The sequence below is a fragment of the Galleria mellonella genome, unplaced genomic scaffold, assembly GCF_026898425.1.
Source record: "Galleria mellonella isolate WM207_F2 unplaced genomic scaffold, CSIRO_AGI_GalMel_v1 utg78, whole genome shotgun sequence".
Lineage (NCBI taxonomy): Eukaryota > Metazoa > Arthropoda > Insecta > Lepidoptera > Pyralidae > Galleria > Galleria mellonella.
In genome coordinates this window covers 7,295,371-7,317,214 of record NW_026442151.1, presented here as the reverse complement: position 1 = coordinate 7,317,214, position 21,844 = coordinate 7,295,371, and the positions used below count along the sequence as shown (strand labels likewise).

The following is a 21,844-nucleotide window of genomic DNA, read 5'->3' as shown; positions in this document are numbered from 1 at the left end:
ATTCAGCGTACGTTCGATCTATTTACAATTAAGTAATACCTAGTAATATTTGTGTAGGAAATATAATAAACTTCACCTATTAATTAAGATACTTCCAAAGCAAGAGTGTAGTCCCGTTTTGTCTGTATATTTTGTATGCTATTATGTGTTCAAGTATGCGTAAGAGTCTACTGGGAACGCCTTATCCAGAGGCAGGCGACTACAGATATCTTGAACCGCGGGATATCGTTAACATATAGGATCTATGAAACGATTAATGCCACCGTTTCTTTGCGGAATAAAAAAAATTTGTTACGAATCAAAATGTCTTTGTAGCCAAGTTGATATATTTTCTATGTAACGTGTCTACGCTATATATCGTAATTTATTTTGTTGTAGAGCAAAATACGCTGATATATGGTGCCATTATTGCAATCAGTTACAAGTGATTGATGTAGTGACATTTTCTTTTCATTTTATGTTTTTTAACCGACTTCAAAAAAGAAGGAGGTCGTCAATTCGTTGATATTTTTTTTTAGTTTGTTGCCTCATAACTCGGTCAGTTATAAACCAACTGTTGTTCAAGTATAACAACTTGTTAAACTAATCGCATAATTTTTTTTTAAAGGATGTTTTCTTGCAGATTGGTTCCATGGAAATTTTATTTAAATAGATTAAGTAGGTTTTTATATAAAAGTAACTAGTATTACCACAATTGAAGTCGGTTTTTTTTTGGAACATGATGTTTAGTTTATTTTTTTTATTTTCAATATTAATGTGATTGTATAGCGCCTATTTTCATTTATATTTGTTTATGCTTAAACATCTGAGTAAAAATGAATATATTTTGGAAAGTCATAATAGTAATATTATATTCGACAACTTAAAATTGCCCAATACCTTCTCGTAGTTGCACTACCTACTCAAATAATTTACGTCGCGTTAACCATTTCTCACTTTGAATTTATGACAATACACTACAATATAGTAATAAGTCGTGGGAGTTTGCTATATAATATTTCTCCGTATCAGGTAGATCTGAAAACCAGCCAAATACATTACATTGTCATTATATATGGTTGTACATGGCTCAAACTGTATTATATAATTTCATTTCTAGGTATATCTCTAATTTTTTTATACCACTAAGGTAACAAACAAGCATACCGCCCACTTGATTGTTAGCGGTGAATGTAGTCTATGAACGTCTGCAATATCAGGATCATTATGCGTGCATTAATCGTAAAGAAACCTCTTTATCCCTTTTTTGAAAAACCCCATGCTTTCTCATGTCTCTTGGAAAAACCTCGACATTACATGAAGTAATTAAAATAATTTTATATTTTAGTTTATATAAAACAAAATTTTGTTTCGTTGACAAGATCAACGCTTATACAGAATTGGCTATTTTTTTTTTAATATTCGTTATAGTCCAAATAAGTTTTTAAGCTTTAATAAGTAACAAGCATCCATAAATACATACGAGTATCTATATTTTTTTGTTACACTATTTCCTGTTTCCAATTACTAAGATTGAAATCTTAATTGGACGACTTAAGCTACAAATATGATATGTCTAATAAAGTAACCTGTCATACGATATGTAACTTGGATATAAAACAAACCGTGGGGAGATCATAGGGGTCGAACCCCCGCACTCCTCCGTCCGCCTACACGTTTGTCAGAGAAATAAATACCCAAGTATCTAGTACTTACTTCTATAGAATAAGTAAACGGTCTATGTTGACATATAAATTTATGTACGAAATGGCCATTAGACCGTTCCTGATACAGTTCATACATTGCTATTGGTCAATGAAGTCGGTTCTCGGCCGAAACACTTTAAAAATTTAATTTTACAATAAGTACGAGTACTTGAACAAGTAAGCTGAAATTAGGCAACTAATCCTGTTCATCATCATTGCCTTGTCCCTTGTCGTTATCCCATTTATTTGAGATCGGCGCAATATGTCTTCTTCCGCAAATCCCTGTCAACTGTCATTTCCGAGCTCACTCCTCTTTTATGCGTAACATCTTTCACACTGTCCATCCACCTTCGGTCGTCCCCTTCTTTTACATCAACTTTCATACTTAACATTTTCTTTAAAACATTTCATTTCTTAAGCAAGTAATCCTGTTATCGGATGAAAACATTTATAAAGAAAATTATTTTGAAATTTCCTGTGAGGAACAGTTAATTCTTATGGGGTGTAATGACGGTTTAATTACTGAGAAAGGAATTTGTGGAATTCTCATCGGAAGTAGAGAAAATGGGGTGTTGGCTGGCGCAACCCTATTGGTAATTAACCGAATTCTAAGTATTTGCTAATTAATCATAATAGACATGATGAACCTCAGACATTTTCGTTTATACGAAATTTTTAAGCCAACGTGACATAAACAATCAAAATCATATAATTTCTAAAATTATATGCAATATTCATTTTTTAACTGAAGGCCAATTTTACGAACGAATTTCATTATTTTGATCCAAAACTCTGGATTTACGTAGAATTACACTTCACCCAGTTCTCTAGGTTTCTCTATCGCATAATTGCATACTATGTCCAATTCGTATCTTTATAATATTTACGTTTTTTTTTCTTACTAATGCCATTAAAGTATCAAGTACCTATTCGCTCAATGTATATTTTATCTCAACAACATCGCCTTACAGTTCAACGAACTGTTCCTACGCTCCATTCAGAAAAATACTATAATACTACACTTCGCTTCCGTAGTAAATGTAGGTGATATTCGATGAAATGAAATATGATAGGTCAAGGCTAAAATTACATATAGCTATATGTAATTTTGCACTTATCACCATGCACGTATCATCATCATCATATAAGCTGTGAACTGTCCACTGCTAACTGCCTCACCTTTTTGGGGATTTTGCAAGTAGTTGCTACGATTGGCAAGCCGGTTGACAATCGCAGTTAGGTTTTGGTGATGTTAAAAAGTGGTGATGTTGCCCATCGCTCGACCATTAATTTCCCTTAGTCGCCTCTTACGATCCCCACGGGAAAGAAAGTGGATTTCTACATACGTATACATACATATTTGTCACGCCTGCCTCCCATTAGGGTAGGTAGAAACAATGGAACGCCAAATACTTTGATTCAAACAAACCTCTTGCGCTTCTTTTTTTTTTTTTTACAACACAGGGGGCAAACGAGCATGCGGCTCACCTGATGGCAAGTGACTACCGCCGCCCATGGTCACCCACAACACCTACCTACTTCTTCCACATTCATCAATCTTTTCATACACGCTCGCCGGTTACGGGTACTTTTAATTTGGCCCTTCTTCAGCACGTCGCCTATTTGGTCGACATACGTCCGTCGAGGGCGTTCTCTAATGACATCTCCATTGATTCTTGCTCGATAAATCTCTTTCCTAATTCTTCTTTCATCCATCCTCACCAAATGGCCAAACCAACGCAACATTCCTTTTTCGATTTTTGTCACTACATTGTCTTTCAGTCCACACTTCTCTCTAATCACACTGTTTCTTACTCTATCTTTTAATGTAATACCACACGTACTTCTATCAAAGCTCTCATTTCTACAGCATTTATCTTACTTTTATGCTTACATACATACATATCTGTCACGCCTGTCTCCCATTAGGGTAGGCAGAAACAATGGAACGCCAAATGCTTCGATAATTTTTATGCTTCTTCTGCCAAAAGTGGATTTCTATTCCGTTCTATACCGGGACCACACGACAAATCTATATGTATATATAGTTGTAATCTCTTATATATTTTATTTTCTTTATGGAACAGCAGTGATATCTGTAATTAATTTTATCTAAATGACTGATCACTATTATATAAAAAGGCTTATTAGTATTATTGCTTTTTTTAAATATAGTTTATATGTGTTTTAAGGCATATTTTTACATTAGCTGTTCAATCTCTGGCTGAAGTGATTCATTGTAATTTGACAAAATGTCTGCAAGGAATCCATTACCTTTGACCAACTTCCGGCGTTTCATTCAAATGTTACCGATAATGTACAGCGTACATTGCCAATATGCGACCCTGTTACTTTAATGGGGACATATGTATAGAAAATTCCAAAAATCAAACTCTGCATAAGTCGTTTCCGTTTAGTGTCAACAGGTGATCTGGACTCTGGGTTAGTCGTTTGGCTTTGTTCCTTTAATTAGAGTTTTTTTTTGTATGAAATCTAATTAGATATGTCATTTTTTACTTCGACTTATATTTGTAAAACAATCTAAGTAAATATATATTACCATATAACATTCGGTAGATTTTAACATTGGTCAAACTATAAAATAAATTAATAAACAGTCAGATTTGCAAGTTTAATTCATTATTTGTAATTTCTTAGTCGAACTTCATTATACTGATTAAAATATTTTCTTTCTTTGTACGAATTAAACCCAGTGTTTTTAATACAAACATGAATAATTATTTATTTCACTGAACTGAGAAATCCAATAGTCGAGGATTGAACTTGCCGTACTGAATTTTAATGGTCGATTAAACCAAAATCAAACTTATAATTGGATATATTAATTGATCGATGACGTTAGACATGTAAACAAGTTAGAATATCAGGAAACTAATGTCACGTTTGGATACAAAAGCACAATTGATTCATCAATCGACGCCTGCCAAATGTGTAATGTCAAATTTAAAGTACTGCGAACCATGTACGCGGTTAAGAGTTTCACGAACCTCATTATCCTCCCGCTACTCGTATTTATTCCAATTCAATCGTTGCGCTTGCGTCCGCGCCCTCTACCAAGCAAGTTCACGCCTCAGCGATCCAATCCGAAAATAGAACGTGACATAAATCTACATAAACGCTCTTTATTTCTGTCGCAGTCCATTGTTTTGGTCACGATTCTTATAATTTTCTTTATGACGTTAATACTTTTTATGTACTCGCGTCGGACACCGTATGCTATCGGAAGATTTATACAGCTGCGCTATCGGAGTACATCGCGTCGATTTTGTCCACCTACTGTTTGAGACTTTTTCAATGTCACACACACACATCATTGTACCGTATTACGTGCTATGGAAGGTCAATAATTGTATGTATCGTGTTGACATTGACATTGTAATGGTATGCCGCTACTGTTGCCACAAGTATTATTCAATTTGCAAATTCCAGTCTGTTTATTTTGTCTTAACAATCGACACGCTGTGCTCAGTATTTAGCTGTAATTTGCCAGTCGTTCAACTCGATTTTCCTCTTCAGTATACTTAGATTGTAATTAATTATCAATTTTAAGCGATCAATTAATTGCGAAAATGTAAATTATATCAATAGTTTGGTGAAAAGGATTTTCGTCATTGTAAGGATATGACCGTCACATTGATTTGGTACTTAGCACAATATTAATATAGTCGTAATTTCCAAATTAACGTTAACTATATGTCAGGATTCAGTCACCAAGATCATTGGCAAATAAATAAATTGATGATTACAAAATACGGGCGGAAATAATAACTTATGTGAAGTACCTCTCCCAGAAATTCAAGGTCTGACACTTGAAATATTGGATCACTATTCCAATTTTAGTTCTTCTCACGATATTTCCATTGACATTACGACTATAAAGGGTCGCGTCTGTACTTGTGGTGGCACATCGCGCGTGGTCGTGGCCGTGCTCGTGTACGATTATTTTAACCTTGCAATTCTATTAGTGCGAGCGTTGTTCCATCGGTTGATGCTTATTATGCGATTGAATAATCGCCCCCCCAGTTACGCTGCCTTATTGTTTCCCTTCGTAAGCCGCTTTGCATTAATTAATTTGTCAATAAGTTCATAATTAGGAAACACTTGCGTTATTAATATTACTCGTTCTGCTTTTACATTTTACCAGGGGTCAACATCCCGTTGTTCGTCCTTGACATTTCTTATTTTGCAACGTCTATGGACTATAGTATTCGTTTATCTCAAAGCTGCCCATTTATGTGCTATCGGTAATAAAAACAAGGAACGAACTAATGTATTCTTATCCGTCGATCTTTCAAGGTCTATGTTCGTATCTGTGCTACTCTACAATACAGAGATACAAATATTTGCAGTTGTCATATATATATTTGTCATCACAAGTAATAACAACATGTCGTCACATCGACGCATTGTTGTCGAATACGGTCATTATGTGTTTACGGTGTCAACTTAGGTACTGATTTCTTTGTTTTGCCTCCCATTCGACGTAGATGAGCCCGCATTGTTTTGTGTTATCGTTGACATCCTAAGAATAAGGCGTGATGGACACAACATGTTTGTTATTGCGACCCAATTTTATTAATAAATAAACAAGTTGAATTTAGGTATGCAAAATGTTTCTATAGTCGTGACAAATTATATTAACAACACAGCAATGAATCCCCTATCTATTGCAGTGGATTATCAAAATCGATTCAGTATTGCCGAACATAATTATGTACGAGTACATACACAAAGACACACGCACACACGTTCATGTTTCTTCTTATTGAAAGTTTCTTTAAATATTTCCAATTTTGAATCCTGCTGCTATCTCAGTTATACTTTGAATTAAATTTATCAGTACTAGTTATTTAAATTTCGTTCCTTATTCGAAAATTGTCAAGGCCATTTCAATTTTTACACCTCATCCCATCGTTACAATCTCATACATTGTAGAAGTGCGCAGTATTAAACGGTATACGATTATAATTTCGAATGTTACTTTAACTATTTAGCAAACAAGTTGTGTAATGTCGCACCTATGTGCTAAGTGGGTGTTGCCCCTGCCTTACTAACTGCCTGATACATTTGTTGAACTTGAATGGGGGCACTAGTGTTTACGTTGTCTACTTACATTTTATTCTATCTCTTGATTGTAAAATTCTCTTTTCACTCTTATATAAAACAATTATTCAGCACGTCACCAAATAGGCGACGTGCTGAAGAAGGGCCAAATTAAAAGTACCCGTAACCGACGAGCGTGTATGACAAGATTGATGAATGTGGAAGAAGCGAAAGAGGTTTGTTTGAATCGAAGCATTTGGCGTTCCATTGTTTCTGCCTACCCTAATGGGAGACAGGCGTGACAGATATGTATGTATGTATGTATAAAACAATTATAAATAATATTGGCATTGCTGTATTTCATTCTGGTCCAGGTATCGAGATCAAGATTTATTTACTTTATTTACCTTTAGTACACACGACAAACTATACACATATTTCAAAGGTACATTTCAATACTAACGAACCGGTTTTATGCTATCTTAAAAATGTTTAACCTATTGACATTTATTATACCTCGATATTTTATAAATGTAAGAACCAATCTTGTCGTCTATATACTGCTTTGCTCTTGTATATTTTGTTCTTGTAACACGTTAATAATTACGTAATTGTTTTTATCAAATCTTCCTAAATTTGTTCTAACACAATTCGTTTATTGTTTTTACTGTTCGTTTGTTGTATCTCTAATTATTAAAATTGTATCAACTAGATTCATCATATTTACATCTTGGAATAGTAATTTTAAAGTGTCCATGTAATTACAATACTCTCATTAGACTGCACCGTTTTCTATAAACATTATCGTACGTGAGTGGGTCACACAGCGTATTTGGCTCGCGCGTCGCTCGCGAGAAGGCCATCTTATCTACCAGTTTTTGTAGGTTGCAACGTAGATTCTACTGCCGTTAGTAATCAGGCATTTGTTATGTCAATAAAATTAAATTGTCCAAACATATTTCATATCATCACAAATATATATTCAACATTTTACAATTCTCTAAAAATACAATGTTTGTTTCGAGTATCGGAGTAGTGAATATTCTGTCCCGATATACGCATGGCTTCTGTTTTCATTGGGATGGCGGGACGCGAACTAAAATAAATCCGTTATTACACCTATAAATCCTCCCGGTCACCCAGTTTCCGCTTATGTAGAAACAGGGCCGGGCTGCAAGGACGAGACTCGGACGCTACGTACGCACCGGCTACCACTTGACGCACGCGTGCATTACCAACTGTATCTTATATTACTACTATTTGTATTCCAATGGAACCAGTATCCGTGAAGGCAAACTTGATTTTTGTTGATTAGCCTTATCGTTCAGCATTAAAGCAACGGCGCTAAATCTCGTACCTGCTGCATTTTAGTCACTGATTTGTGTTAAATACTTGCTATGACGTACTTTTGCAGCAAGAAAATTTGTATTTTTTTTTCTCTTATAAAAAACTGTATTATAAAAATTTGATTATATTGTCTGTGTACCTACAAGTATGTCTTCATATTACGCTTCTTAAAGATAAACGGGACGGAAACCGGTTGCAAACGGTTTGTATATTTGTAATATGTCTTTGTCTCCAGACACGTTTCCTACGGAAGCTAGTCTGTTTATGATATCTAGTTTTCTCCTGATGGTACCCTACACTACGTATTTTTCTTCTGCATTATACATATGCACTGTTGCTCTTATATCCAACATTTCATGTGTAAAATAAAATACGTCCTTTCTCATTTCCAGAGTGACAATTAGAATTGATAATGTTCTATTTGCGTTTTAAAGTACATTAAGCTCAAAACATACTTCCGAATATCATCAACTAATACTGTTCTGTTATGAACTTTCAAGGTTTTCCATGAGAACACCCAGATTATTTCACCATTATATTTTGCAATTTTGTTTTGTTATTATAATATCTGACATTCTATGTTAGTGTATACAGTATATACCTTTTCTAATAATTTTCAACGACAAATATTGTCTATTCTCTTTATGCTTTTTGGAGTAAACACTTAACTTTTAGAAACTGATTGGTTTATTTACACACGCCATATGCAGCAGGCTGCACACGATCGAAGGTCAGCGCGACAGCGCCGAACGGAAATAGCCAAACGGCAATTTCCCGTTAACACATACTAGGCCTCGCTTATTGTACGAAAAATGTTTATCAATTGAACTGATTGGTTTTGACTGTAATCAAATTGTTGATAAATATTCTGATCCTTGCGGATCATTTAAACATAAACATTTTCTTCAATGCGATAAGACGTCATGAAATTCTAACGGACTGATACTATTAGCATCCGATTAACTCATTCTATCCTCAAGCATTATCATTATATAAATAGGAAGTACCTGGGTGACTGAGCTTGGCTTAGTATTTTTTGCTTAGTACTGCTTAAGAACGCCACCTATTGTCAAATAACTTTAGAGTTGCTGTGTCGATAAAGCAGTACCAAACACTCATAAACAGCCTGAAAACATGGATAAAACGACGTTTACTAAAAATGAAACCTAGCTAGATCGAGTAATCACCATATATATATATATATATATATATATATATATATATAATTTAAAGGTATTACATTCATTCTCTTCAATGCGATAAGTCACATAAGACGATGTTTATAAAATAGTAGATATGCTTGAACGGATACTGTTAACATCTACCTCATTCTATCCTCAATCATTATCAATGTATAAATAAAGATTCATACTATACAAACTTCTTTTTATTTTGAACTAGGTGTTATCTTGCGGAAGTCTATATCATTGGTTATTTAAATAGAATTATTTTGTTTAACTCCGCTACCATTAGTATATGTGTTACTGCCAACACTCGAAAATTGACAAAAAGTTTATTCGTTTCGTAGTTTAGGCTACCGAACGGTTTACACTAGGCTCCTAGCAGCGATCTAATAATTTGCCTTAAGATGCCTCGTTTAGAGACGAAAGACGTGTCGCTAAACGTGCATGAAGAAAATGACATTCGGAGATTGATGGCTTATATGAAAGGTTTTGGAACTTCTGGCAGTGATAATGGTGGTCAGTCTTCAAATGTCGACAGTCACACGCATACTAATGCTAGCGGAATTAACAAGTGACACAACATTCTGCCAATCTTGAGGTGGATTCCCGCATTTTCGTGCAACAAATTTTTTTTTAATAGGTGACAATGAAGTGTTAACCCCGCTTACGCCACCGGTATACGCTGGCCGGGAACAAGTGAGAAATTATAGTTAAATCCATGGGCAACAATGGGTCTATTAGATCCCATAACTATCGATCCCCCCCCCCCCCTCTCCCACCACCACGCAACCTGTTACCGCAATAACGAAGTTTAAGTTGAATAATATTAAGCGATGCTCATCTCGCAGTATACAGATTAACACGTTTCATTGCCCGGCCGGTATTGTGGCACCGCTTAAATATTTAACCGGGGCCCCTGGTTATAATTTTAGCGGAATCCGCGTTGCAGTACGTGAGCCTATTTTCGAGGAGATTAACGGTTGGGCCGGCGGCGGCGCTAGCGTAGCGGCGGCGGACGGACGACAGCGGATAATCTGTTTAGGCCGCCCCCGCGGATACAGGGCGGGGTTGCTTCCGGAACGCTGTATGTGACATGTAAATCTCAAGGCGGGGGTTATGGACGCGTCTGTGATCTCTAATTTCTTCTTTTTTCGTGATATTTCCGTACAATTGTTTGATGATTCAAACCACATTTTAATTTATCCCATTAGTTGTCTTAAATCTAATTTGAGACACTAAAAACAACAAATTTACACTTACAGGAAATGAGTGTTTCGATATATTTATTCTAGCTATTTCAAATTCATATCTTGCATAATTTCTGTTCTGTTTGACTGTTAAAACATAAACATGTTACTATATTTTGCAAACATCGATATCGACATGGATATTGTAACAGTTATTACATTTTTATATGTAAGGATTTTCCTTATGGATAAATCGATATAGATTCATGGTGAAAAAAACGTACTTATCCGATTTTTATAAGGATTTTTCTCGAGATAATACAAACCGAATTAGATACGCGGCGGAAAAATCTGTACTCATTGTTTACTATACGCATTACACGGGAGTTCCGCCCGAAGGCTGATAGGCACGTGGGCCGCCGGTGGCAAGTGGGAGGATGGGGTGGAGAGACGTAAATGTCATGTTAGACACCCGCGTGGGCGGCGCCCCTGGAACCTCGCCAGGCCCTATTGCTCTCCTAATGGCATTACTTGAAACCACAACTCCTAGTTTTGCTAATTAGGAACCACTGAAAGTTTTTTCCACGCTCGAAATGGCCAGTAATTGGACAATATTGCTCTATAATTTTTCTCATCTAAGATTCAGCTAAGTGAGAAATGCGAGTACATTTTACGCCGTAGAAAAAGTGTTGTGTTCTCATTTGAAAAGAATAAAACAAACCGACGTGATGTTTTGTAGACACATTAGATATTTATATGGGACCGACACGGGAGTCGACCCCTATCGATTGTATAAAAAATTCGATTCAGACATCGTGACAAAATTGTTTTAAAAAATACACATAAACTGGAGACTTACTTTTGGAAGCCACTTAATAATACTTAACTACAATATATGCTCTAAATTATTATTGTATCTCAAAATAAATTAATGTCCAAATGTTCCATCAGTAATATTGGTATGGTGCGGCCGTGGTGTTGACACAGTATGAATAATTGAACCGATGCGTGTCACCTTTTCGATTAGATCGAAAGGACGGTCCAATTACTTGTGTATATACCTGGACGCCTGCCGCTGGCGTACGGATGTATGGAATGCAAATAGGTGGAGTGGGCCGCGGGGCGAGTTCAAGGGGTGTCAAGGTGCCCGCCCGCCACCGTGCCGCGTGTGGGACGCGCCGCCGCAGCGCGTTAATTATTTACACCGCCAACGTCACCGTACCAACTGTATCGTAAGCCTCCGATAATGTTAATGGGTATTAAATCGTCCATACCTGTGAAACCAATGATACCCCGGAGATATGTAAAGGGATCAGCTTAATCGTGTACAATTATGCGCGACGAGAAGCTACGCTTGGAGGGTTGCGATCATGGGTTTTTGATTGACCTCCCCAATTGGCGAACGTGCGTACCAATTAATGGTATTGAAATTATTTTTATTTTATTTATGAAACTAACAATATTTTATAATTAATATACATATATAAATAATACAAAATAACAAATAGGACATATAATATTAAATAGACGGGGATAAATTGCCTACTTCAATTATAAATAGCAAGGCAATATGGCTAGAAATAAAGAAATTAGGCATCTATAAATACATTAATAGGTGTAGACTTTTCCGAGATGTATCCTATAGCTAAATATTTTACAGTTTAATAGATCAATTCTAGTACATTTAATATTGTAATTACTACAAATTCTGAATAAAAATGTGTATTGCTAGGCTATTTTACTTTTATATTGGGTACAAAGTAAAACTTAAAGGCGTGAACCCATCCGTGGACATCTAATATTAATAGATTAAGATCCTCCAAAGATGGAATGAAAATTTTACTGATTATAAAATATTTAATATATTTGCACTTGTTTGTACCATATAACTTTATTAATTTTTGTTTATTCATAATCACAAAATAGTAATATGTAATTAAATGTTTTACATATTATTCTCTTTCGAGTAGTCAATCGCCACAGACCGCCAAATGCTTCTAATTAGGCAGGCAGTTTATTCCACGTTCATTCATCTTTCGTACTGGCTCGTCGGTATCTAGTAATTTTTATTCGACCTCTCTTTAGAGTGTTAATTTAAACGCTATAGGTTTCGTGTCAAACCTTCCTATCGCATCGATGGTGGTTTTAATTAGTATCGCCTTTAACTCCCACTACTCGTTTGCCCCCTGTGGTGTAAAAAAAAATACTTTCGCTTTGTTAATATCGTAACGTTTACATAAAATCTTGAAGCTTACAATATGAAATGTTTCAATATCGCCCATATGTATGGAGATTCGTACGGAAGTGTTTGTTTGTGTGTTTTTATGAATTATATTTAAATGGTTATAGTATACGTTAAGTGCGCTATTGGTATACCTTGACGAGGAGGACGAGTGAATAAGCGTGGGTATTATGGATACCGATACGATATCTATATATTGGGTTTCTCTAGACATTGATGGCGGAAACAAGGTCATCACCCATTTCGATATCGCCCATATCGGTCGGATAACTTCGAATATATTAAAAGTCTGTTATCTAATATTATTTTTTGGATAACAGATTTTTAACATATTCGTTATTGAACCAGTATATAAATATTGTAACTACAATATCTATTGCTATATATTACCCAACCCTATTAGTGAAGGACTCTGGAATACCCGACTTTAGTACTGATTGAAATACCAGTTGACTCAACATGACGAATTCGTAAATGATACACGGTGATTTATTTCTCCATGGAGGTCGAACTGAAAGGATATTCTAACAGTGGTGCTGCCAGTCCCCGTTACTATCAATAGGTTCCTCCCCAAAATCGGGGGTGTTCGGGCTGTCGCTGAGTGCAATCGCAGCGGCTGCGGAGGCGGGCGCGGTCGCGAGCGCGGCGCCCCTATCGATCCGCGCGCCACTCGGCGGCCGCAGCCCCCGCGGCCACTGAGCCCCCTTGTAGCTCCAATTTACGCGACGACCACGTGTCCAACGACCTTCACGGAACATGGAAACACGAATAATTGGAGCTAGCTAGGAGCTATTCAAAAAACAACCCTCTCTTATAGATATTCCAAACTATGTAGCTATTCTCTGCGTAAATTGTTCCAATTATATCTTTTATATTATCATGTATTATGTCCATTTTCAATTTTTAAATTTTCTCTTCCGATGTATCCGATTGCCCTGTACATTTTTTTTTTCACTGATTTATTTTTTAGTTATGTTTAGGGCTTTCTTCTATGCTGATACGGTTTTTATGACGAAATCTGACTAAATGTAAAAAAGAGAACTAAGTTCCTTACTTACTTTTTTTTTTAGTGGATGTTGACGTAATGGTAACTCCACCTCTGTTATACATGTAGGTACAATAGCGGCCCACCAGTGGCGGATGATAGGTGAGGGTGAAGCTGAGTAGTTAGCCCATCGTGTCAAATTCAAAATAAGTCGATCATAAACCGTGAAGAGGTTGACCCGATAGGATATATTGCTAGCAATATGTTTACTAATCTATAATAAGGTTAATAACTTATACTCCGTTTTTACTAATGCAGTTATTTACGAACCAAATTGTTAGTGTAATCTAATTTTTCTTAAATTTTAAATAAATGATTTAATTCTTTAATTTTCTCTATCTATTCAGAGTGAGTCAAGAATTTCTAAATGCCACCAAATCAATAAGTCATTTATCTATACGTCTACAATGCATAACAATGCACATAAACTGAAAGTAGCATCATAACAGTGTATACAAACACGGCGGCGATTGCGGCGCGCGATAAATTAGGTGTGAAGACGCCGATAAATGGTACCTACCGGCACGCGGGACGCTTGCCCGGCGTCGACGTCGCCGCGCGCCGCTCGTCTGTGTACCCGCTCTGATCGATACGCGCCCACCTCGCGGCGGCAACAGCGATTTGTGTATATAACACGCCACTTGCATTTGTATTCATCCCGAGTTTATCTGACGTGGTAAACATCCCACGTCTCAACTCCTGAGGTGCACAAAATTCTCTTTACAGATGCCCAATAGAAACTAGGTCAGCAATGTGTCCCGTCATGTTGTGAAATTGTGCCGGTTTTCACCCCTCGTCTTTTTCATGAAGAATGACCGTAACTTTTCGCTTTATAGTCACGGGTATATATTTGTATAATACATCAGAATCATTACCATCAGTTTAAAGAATTTGTAACAGTGAAATGGAAATGCTTTCCTCAAGTAATGTGGGTTAATATTTTGTGTTATTTTTCGATTTTTTTATTTCTTGGTGGGCATTTTCGTAAAAAGCTATACATTATTAGGATTTAAAATCGATTTTTTTAAGTCTCGATTATAGTATATACTTAATACTCGATCGAGTATTAAGTATATACTAATAATATACCTATGCATATAGTAAACTAGCAACATTACATTGATAAGAAAAAAAAAACTAAATAACCGCCAAATATGGCACGAAGCGCTCCAACCCTAACCAGAGATTGAACCGAGCGGACAGCCTCCCCCCTGGCCAACGCGTTACCTTAATTATTCCTCGGATGAGGGTAATGGTTTGTTACTATGCGTGGACCGAAATCTCGTCTAGTTGTGTACACATCAATTCATCGACATATGCCATCCAATTTCTGAACACGTGCCAACAAGGATCGACTTTCCCAAAGTTCATTGTGGGGGCCAAATGGTTTATACATGTCAAGTTTCTAATAGAAATAAATTCTTCCATGTCACTTATCAATTAGTAGTACTTACTGTTGTTGCTTTATACAAATCATACCTCTAATAATTAGTTTACAAATATATACCTTTGATTGCTAGTTCTTAATAGTAAGTTTATTGTAGAACTGTAATATTAGTATGGATTCCACTTCCTATACAATAGCCCTTGCCACAGTCTAAAAGTAGTTTAGTTCTCGCTACACCATTACGGCCCGACGTTGCGGGATTTACTTAATTAGGCGATTAACTTCCATGATCCTTTGTCGCGACTTCCCTCTTGTCAAATACGCGATTACTCGTAATCGTGCTCGTTGGGATCCAGGAAGGATCCCTACTTACTTAACAAAGATAATATTGAACCTTACCACCATCGTGATGTTACAGTCTCTACAACTGTACATAGCATTTGTTCATCCGATGAGGTTATTTTCAGTACATCGATACCAATAAATGTGAATGTACCTATAAAACTGGAGCGATCTGCAATCCGAAACAGTCGTTTCTTGTTTTTCCATTTAAGCGTTTCGAACGCAACAGGTTGTTTTGTAGGCTAATTGTGGATGCAATTAAATCGTTTCTTTTCGCTTCGACATCGTAGGACGCCTCGTTGCCTGTAATGAGTCTCATTCTGCCTCTTATTGTTCATGTAGCGATCTTGTTCAATTTATCCGTCAACTCTAAGTTGATTCCATTTACGTTCAATTTTAAAAGAGTTCACTTCGAGAGATCTAGACTAATGATCTTTTATCGATATATTCAGGTGGTTTCGTTTTAAATGAGATGATAAGTTTTTACTTTCTCGCGTATCGTCTCGACTGCCCGCCGACTCGTTCCATAACCCGTTCCGGCGAGTTTGTCCGCGGTCAGTGCGACACCTGATCAGGGTAAAAGGGGACATGTGCTTCTGCACATGCCCCTTTATACCTTGTATTATATAGACAGATGTTCAATACTTGCAGGAGCTAGTTTCGGGGGCCGGTCGATGGCCAATGTCGATTTAGCTTGTGGAACTTGTGGCATTCTTGCGACTTGAAGCTCAACCTTCACCCTTACTGTTTTATTATCCCGATTAGTTCGTGAAGTAGGCAATTTAAATGGGTGACGATGAAAACGACCGCACGACACCACTCACCCAAATTCCTTACGATCGCTCCGTAATGGCCGTTTACACGATGGCGGCCTGTCACTGAACTCTACTATTTTAAATATCACCTACAGTTTAAACAGGTTTACGTAGCCATAATACAACCTAAACAATGTTTCCATTTGGTAATTGATACCACTGCCCTTGTTTAAAATGTCATATTACAAAATCCATATTTTTCCTTTATTATTTATTACTATTTTTTTATTAAACGCATTGTTATTGTTAATAGGTAGCATGTATCTGCATAATTCCAGTTTCTGCATTTTTAATAGGTAGACTTACTTTTAAATTAGCTGTATTAATGTAAAAGCTAATTTAATACTGGCAGTTTGGAATTAAATTCTGTGTATTAAAAAAATGTGCAGAATTAGTTAAAGTATAAGATAAAGGTACAAATGCAAGCAAATTGTGATCCTATACAATTTGAGTAACTTGAAAAAGCCTTGGAGTTAAACCTGACAAGATTTTTTAAATTGGCATTCAAAAACTAATTTAAACGTGTACAAGACAGAGCAATTCCGTTACGTTTGTGTGTGCATATTGTAGTTGCAATAAATACTTGTATTGGTATGTGTGACTAACCATACAACGATCCCATAGCGTTACAATTTCTCTCGGCGGGCGGGCGGCGGGCGGTGCTGCCGTGTCGAATGTTGGGCTAGATGAATTATTTCACCGCGGCCTGAGCAGTCGTTGACCCACGCTCGTCGCACGCCTGCCACCCGTTCACTGACCATAATACGCCCTCCAAAAATAAGGGTCTCGCATAGAATGCACAGAGAGGACAGCAGTAGATGTTCAAAACCACTTACTGGAAATTTAAATAAAAAAACCAGTCTTTGAGAAACATCCTTAAATTTAGTAGACGCAAATAAATCGGGATTTCTTATAGATATGCTCTTAGGTTCCTTTATTTATTGATTTTTATTGACCGCACTCAAATAAAAATTTTGGTACCAAAAACTAGACTGTAAAAGTAGACCTAGTCAACCTTAGGGAAAAAAGTTTTCTTTTTCCGTTAATAATTTTCGTTAATAAATATTTCAAGCTTCTAGTAAGTTCTCTTCCCATTCAATTTTTTTTTAATAAATCTTTAAGGTACCTTTAACATCTGTGTTTACAACCTAACTGTTAATACTATCAAATAAGGAAACTCGAGCGTAGACTCTAAGCTTTGCCTTTGTGTGCGTTATTAATCTTTCTATAGATTTGAATATGAACCATAGTTATGAGCTTTCGTTTACCAAAAATTTTAAATTACTATTTTTCTTATCACAGTCACAGTCATCATAGTTTTCTACTAGCTTTTACCCGTGTCTTTGTCCGCGTGACCGGGATAAAAAAAATAGCCTGTAATATACTTCTCCATCCCCTGTATTACAAATTTCATGATTAGTTAAGCCGTTAAGGGGTTATGAAGTAACAAACAAACTTCGCTTTTATAATATTATACTAAGGATTGAAATGCCTATATATCCATCAGTGTTGTTTGTTCGTCGTTAGTTAGCGGCCTTCACAACTTATTTATTTAATGTTTATTAAACTGTTAATTTCTGTTGTCTCAAACAATAAAATTATCAATATCGATTAATGAAGTTTATTTTGTGCACATATTTAACTTAGCATATTTTTATTTTTGACGTATTCAAATATTATGAAATTAATTTACTTTGATTAATTGAACAATCAAATGAATAAATTTATTAAAGACATTTACTTATCATTACAAAATATGTGTTTTCTTTTAATATAATCATTGATGTTTGTGATAGGGTCGACTATCGCCTACGAGGAATTTACGAATTAAAATTAGGCGTTGTATTAACAAGTGTATTGCTACGACTGAACTAAAACTATGAGTACAAAATATACATGGGCGGTTGAGATAGGTAACAAATTATTTATGAATTCAACAATCGTCAAATAATTTGTTAAAATAGAAAAAACTACGCGACTTTATTAATATACAGTTAATACCAGATCAGCATCTACATGAGTCAACACACTATTTTTTATGCTATAACACTCAGAATTCAAGTTTTTTTTTTTTTTTTATGGTAAATTACATTCGCGAAGTATTTGTTATTTGACAAGTAAATTTGACTTGCCCACAATTATTTAAATATTTTTCATTGCCAACGATACTATTAATTTGCTTATTCATAAGTTTTCATGTACCATGTCATTTGCTTAAGTGTTATCTAATCCAAACATTATCTCATAGCGGACGATTCTGTTTGTGATGAGCTCAGATAACACGTTGCTCCCATCGCTATCTGGCTGTGTATCAAAAGGTTCCTGTTTCCACTTGAAGATTTACAACATTATTACTTTAACATAGACCAATTCTTTGAGTTCGTGATTGATTTCACGTTCTCTGTTCTCTTGGCTTTCTTTTCTGCTTATTGAACCTTTAGAAACTTTTACCACGTGTATAATCATAAAATTGATGGTACTTCACATTTGTTCCGCTTGGCCAAATAAATCAAGAGAGTGTGGAAACGACCCGTTAGGTTTATTAATTAGTAGTTTAAATGCGCGTAGGTTGAATGCGCACGCGCAGCCATCATGATTCAATATGAGAATTGTTTGAACGACTGCAAAGAATTGCTTGCACAGATTTTAATTTGCAAACAATTTTTGGTTACGTACTCTTGGCCCATCCGGAATGATATTTTCTCGCGTAACCAACGACGAGTACTAACACAATTCGCAGTAAATTACCGTTAATGGTGCGATGTTGCAATCCTACATAACCTCGACAACAAACAGTTTCTAAGTTGTTGTCTCTCATACACTGAGCTATCTTGTCTAGTCGTATTGTGTGAAAATGTTTTGCGATCTTCAATGTATAAAGTGCCACTGCTGAGTACAGACAGAAAGCGAGGCCGTGGGAAAGGTGTTGAGCTTCCTACTCAACGCTCAGTCGCAACTTGTCATAGTTCATAACGGTGCAAACATTGCCTGTTATAATTATTTGGAATGTTCTAGTGGTTTGTAAATGGTCCGTTTTCTCTCTCAAGTTGTCTTCTGGTTCTTTTTTATTATCTTTTCGTGTAAATTGTAACGGTCGAAATATGGATCAGCCTAGTGATGTAACTATGTGCGCGTGCGCGTAAGAATGTGCCTCTTCGGGGTTGTTGAACGTTGGTTGCGCTTGCGTTCGTTGTTCGGCGTTTTATTAATAAAGTCATAGTGACGTATCGACGTTCTCTCACCGGATCGGGCTATTTATTGATGCGCGCCCGCCACCGATCGACGAGAACCACTGTTGATTGCATTATGCGTTATATTGATCCAACAGCTTGTTTCTTTAACAATCTTCAAATTTTATTGGGCTTGGCATGCCTATCAAAAAAATTGTCTTGATTGCGTCTGACACAGTTTTGTTAGTTATATAATTTGGATCGTTATATAGTTTATTAGTCCATCTTGCTTAATTACAACTATTTTTAATTCAATTGTATATTTTATTAATTTTAATTTTTATTTTAAATTGCAAATTGTATGGACCAGCTACATAGTAGACCTGTATAAAAGCTGAGGACATTAATAAATTACATGTGTAGTTAGATAATTTATGTCTGCATCGTAGTTCTCATTCATGCTAACTGAAAACATCGTGAAGTCAAAGTACGAGTAATCATAAAGAGTTTATCTAACTACTTCGGTTTCTTAGTATTTATTGGTCACTGGTGATTGCTCTGAGCTCTCTCAGTGACTATTTTCATCTCAGAACTATAAGAAACCATTGAAGATATAATTAATTATTTGAAACGTATAAAACTTCTAGAATTCAAGTTTTGAATGGAAACAAAAACTGCGTACTCGTTGAAAATATGTAAACATGAGTAGAATCCGGATATTTTTTATTTATTTTTACCTAAGAGCGAAACTTATTGAGGAGCAATTAAAATTAAGGGTTATGAATTGAAATACACGGTTGTCGACATTGTGCTTGTTAAAATAAAGGCGGCATTAATAGGGTTGTATACGTACAGCTGCGCGTCTCTTGCGCAGATGTTCAAGAGCCGCCCCACGATTGCGTCGGGTGACGAGCACCGTGGCCACCTTCCACTTAACGTGAAATGTTTATATTGAAAAACAGTTTAAATATATCTACTGATACTTTTGAAGGTGAAAAACCGTCTAGCTTCTCGTTAACTAAGATTAGCAGTCTTGTATGCTAAGACGATGCTTTTACTACTAGCTACCGGCGATTTAGTTTATTGAGATGAAAAAATTAACATAGTTGGTAAGGTACATAAATACTAACCCCCTTATCCATATAAACTAAAACCCCCTACAAACCTGTTCTAGTTTTTAGAGTTGTCATTTTCTTTCAAGTTAAAAATTTTATACAAAAAAAAAAGATAAAACAGTTTATGAGAGATTGACGTTTTTAGAAATAAGGGGTTAAATTAATAGTTGGTGGTATTTATAATGTAAACTACTAAATACGTTTGTTCACATTTTATACGCATTATTAACATAGCACTCGTATAACTACGAATAACGTAATCTTATATCAATTCCATGATTAAGTTAAATTCGCGAGTAATGACCGTATCATTTTATTATAATGTAGTTTGCTGCGGGGTCACTTAAGTTATTTATATATGCACACCTCTGTTAGCGCACAATAAACACAGCCAATAAAAGTTCATCGATGAACTGTTGCTTTTTACGACTTCATGAGTTAAGTGGTAAACATGGTGTTTTATTCCACGGATAATCAGAAGAATACCCGTATAATGGGATTAATATCATAAAACGGAAAGAGTGTTAACGTGGTGCGAAGTGGCCCAGCCAGCAACGGGGTAGGGCTTCAATACGGCCCGCATCGGGTGACGGAGGGCGCGGGGTTCGCGGGCGTTCCGTGACGTCGGCGGGGCGACGCGCGCGTGACGTCACGCGCACGTGGGCGCGCGCGACCGGGACAGCAACAGCCGCGGTGCACGGGAGTGACGGAGCCCACCCGCCGCCGCAGAGGGCGCGCGCGAATTGACAGATTTCCACGCGCTCGATACGATCTTGAATTACATTATCAGGCGGCGCCGAACCGGGTTAAATGCCGTATCCGAAGATATCGCCTAAAATGACAATTTTTTAAAAGAAACGTTTCACCATGCAATTGTCGATTTACGGAACGAGCACGCATTATTCGGACTGCTCCGTAACCGTCGTAACCGGTTTTATGGAGCGACAACGCAACCCGTTCGTTTCTAGAAGCCGCTTGTCATGTCTCGTACGAGTTTAATGCACATCGGAGAATGTGCATGGTGCAGCGGGTAGCCTCGTCGCCTTTGGTACGATTGTAAATACATGTAAACAAAGCGAACGATGAATTTTCCGCGACGTTGCCGTCGCGCAGCGCGTCCTCTGCATACATGTATCTATCCGCTGAATGTTTACTCTACGCCCGCCAAATTTTTCTACCCCGCGGAAATCGTAGATGTTTTTGTTCTACGGATCATCGAGTTTTCATTCATGGGCAATAAATTTACATGTCGTAACAAGCC

At 36.5% G+C, this 21,844-nt stretch overlaps 1 protein-coding gene across 4 annotated transcripts in view; it reads left to right on the top strand.

Moving 5' to 3' along the window:
• LOC113517317 (mediator of RNA polymerase II transcription subunit 13) overlaps positions 1-21,844 on the top strand; it is a 98,841-nt gene that overhangs the window by 30,444 nt on the left and 46,553 nt on the right. The window lies entirely within an intron of this gene.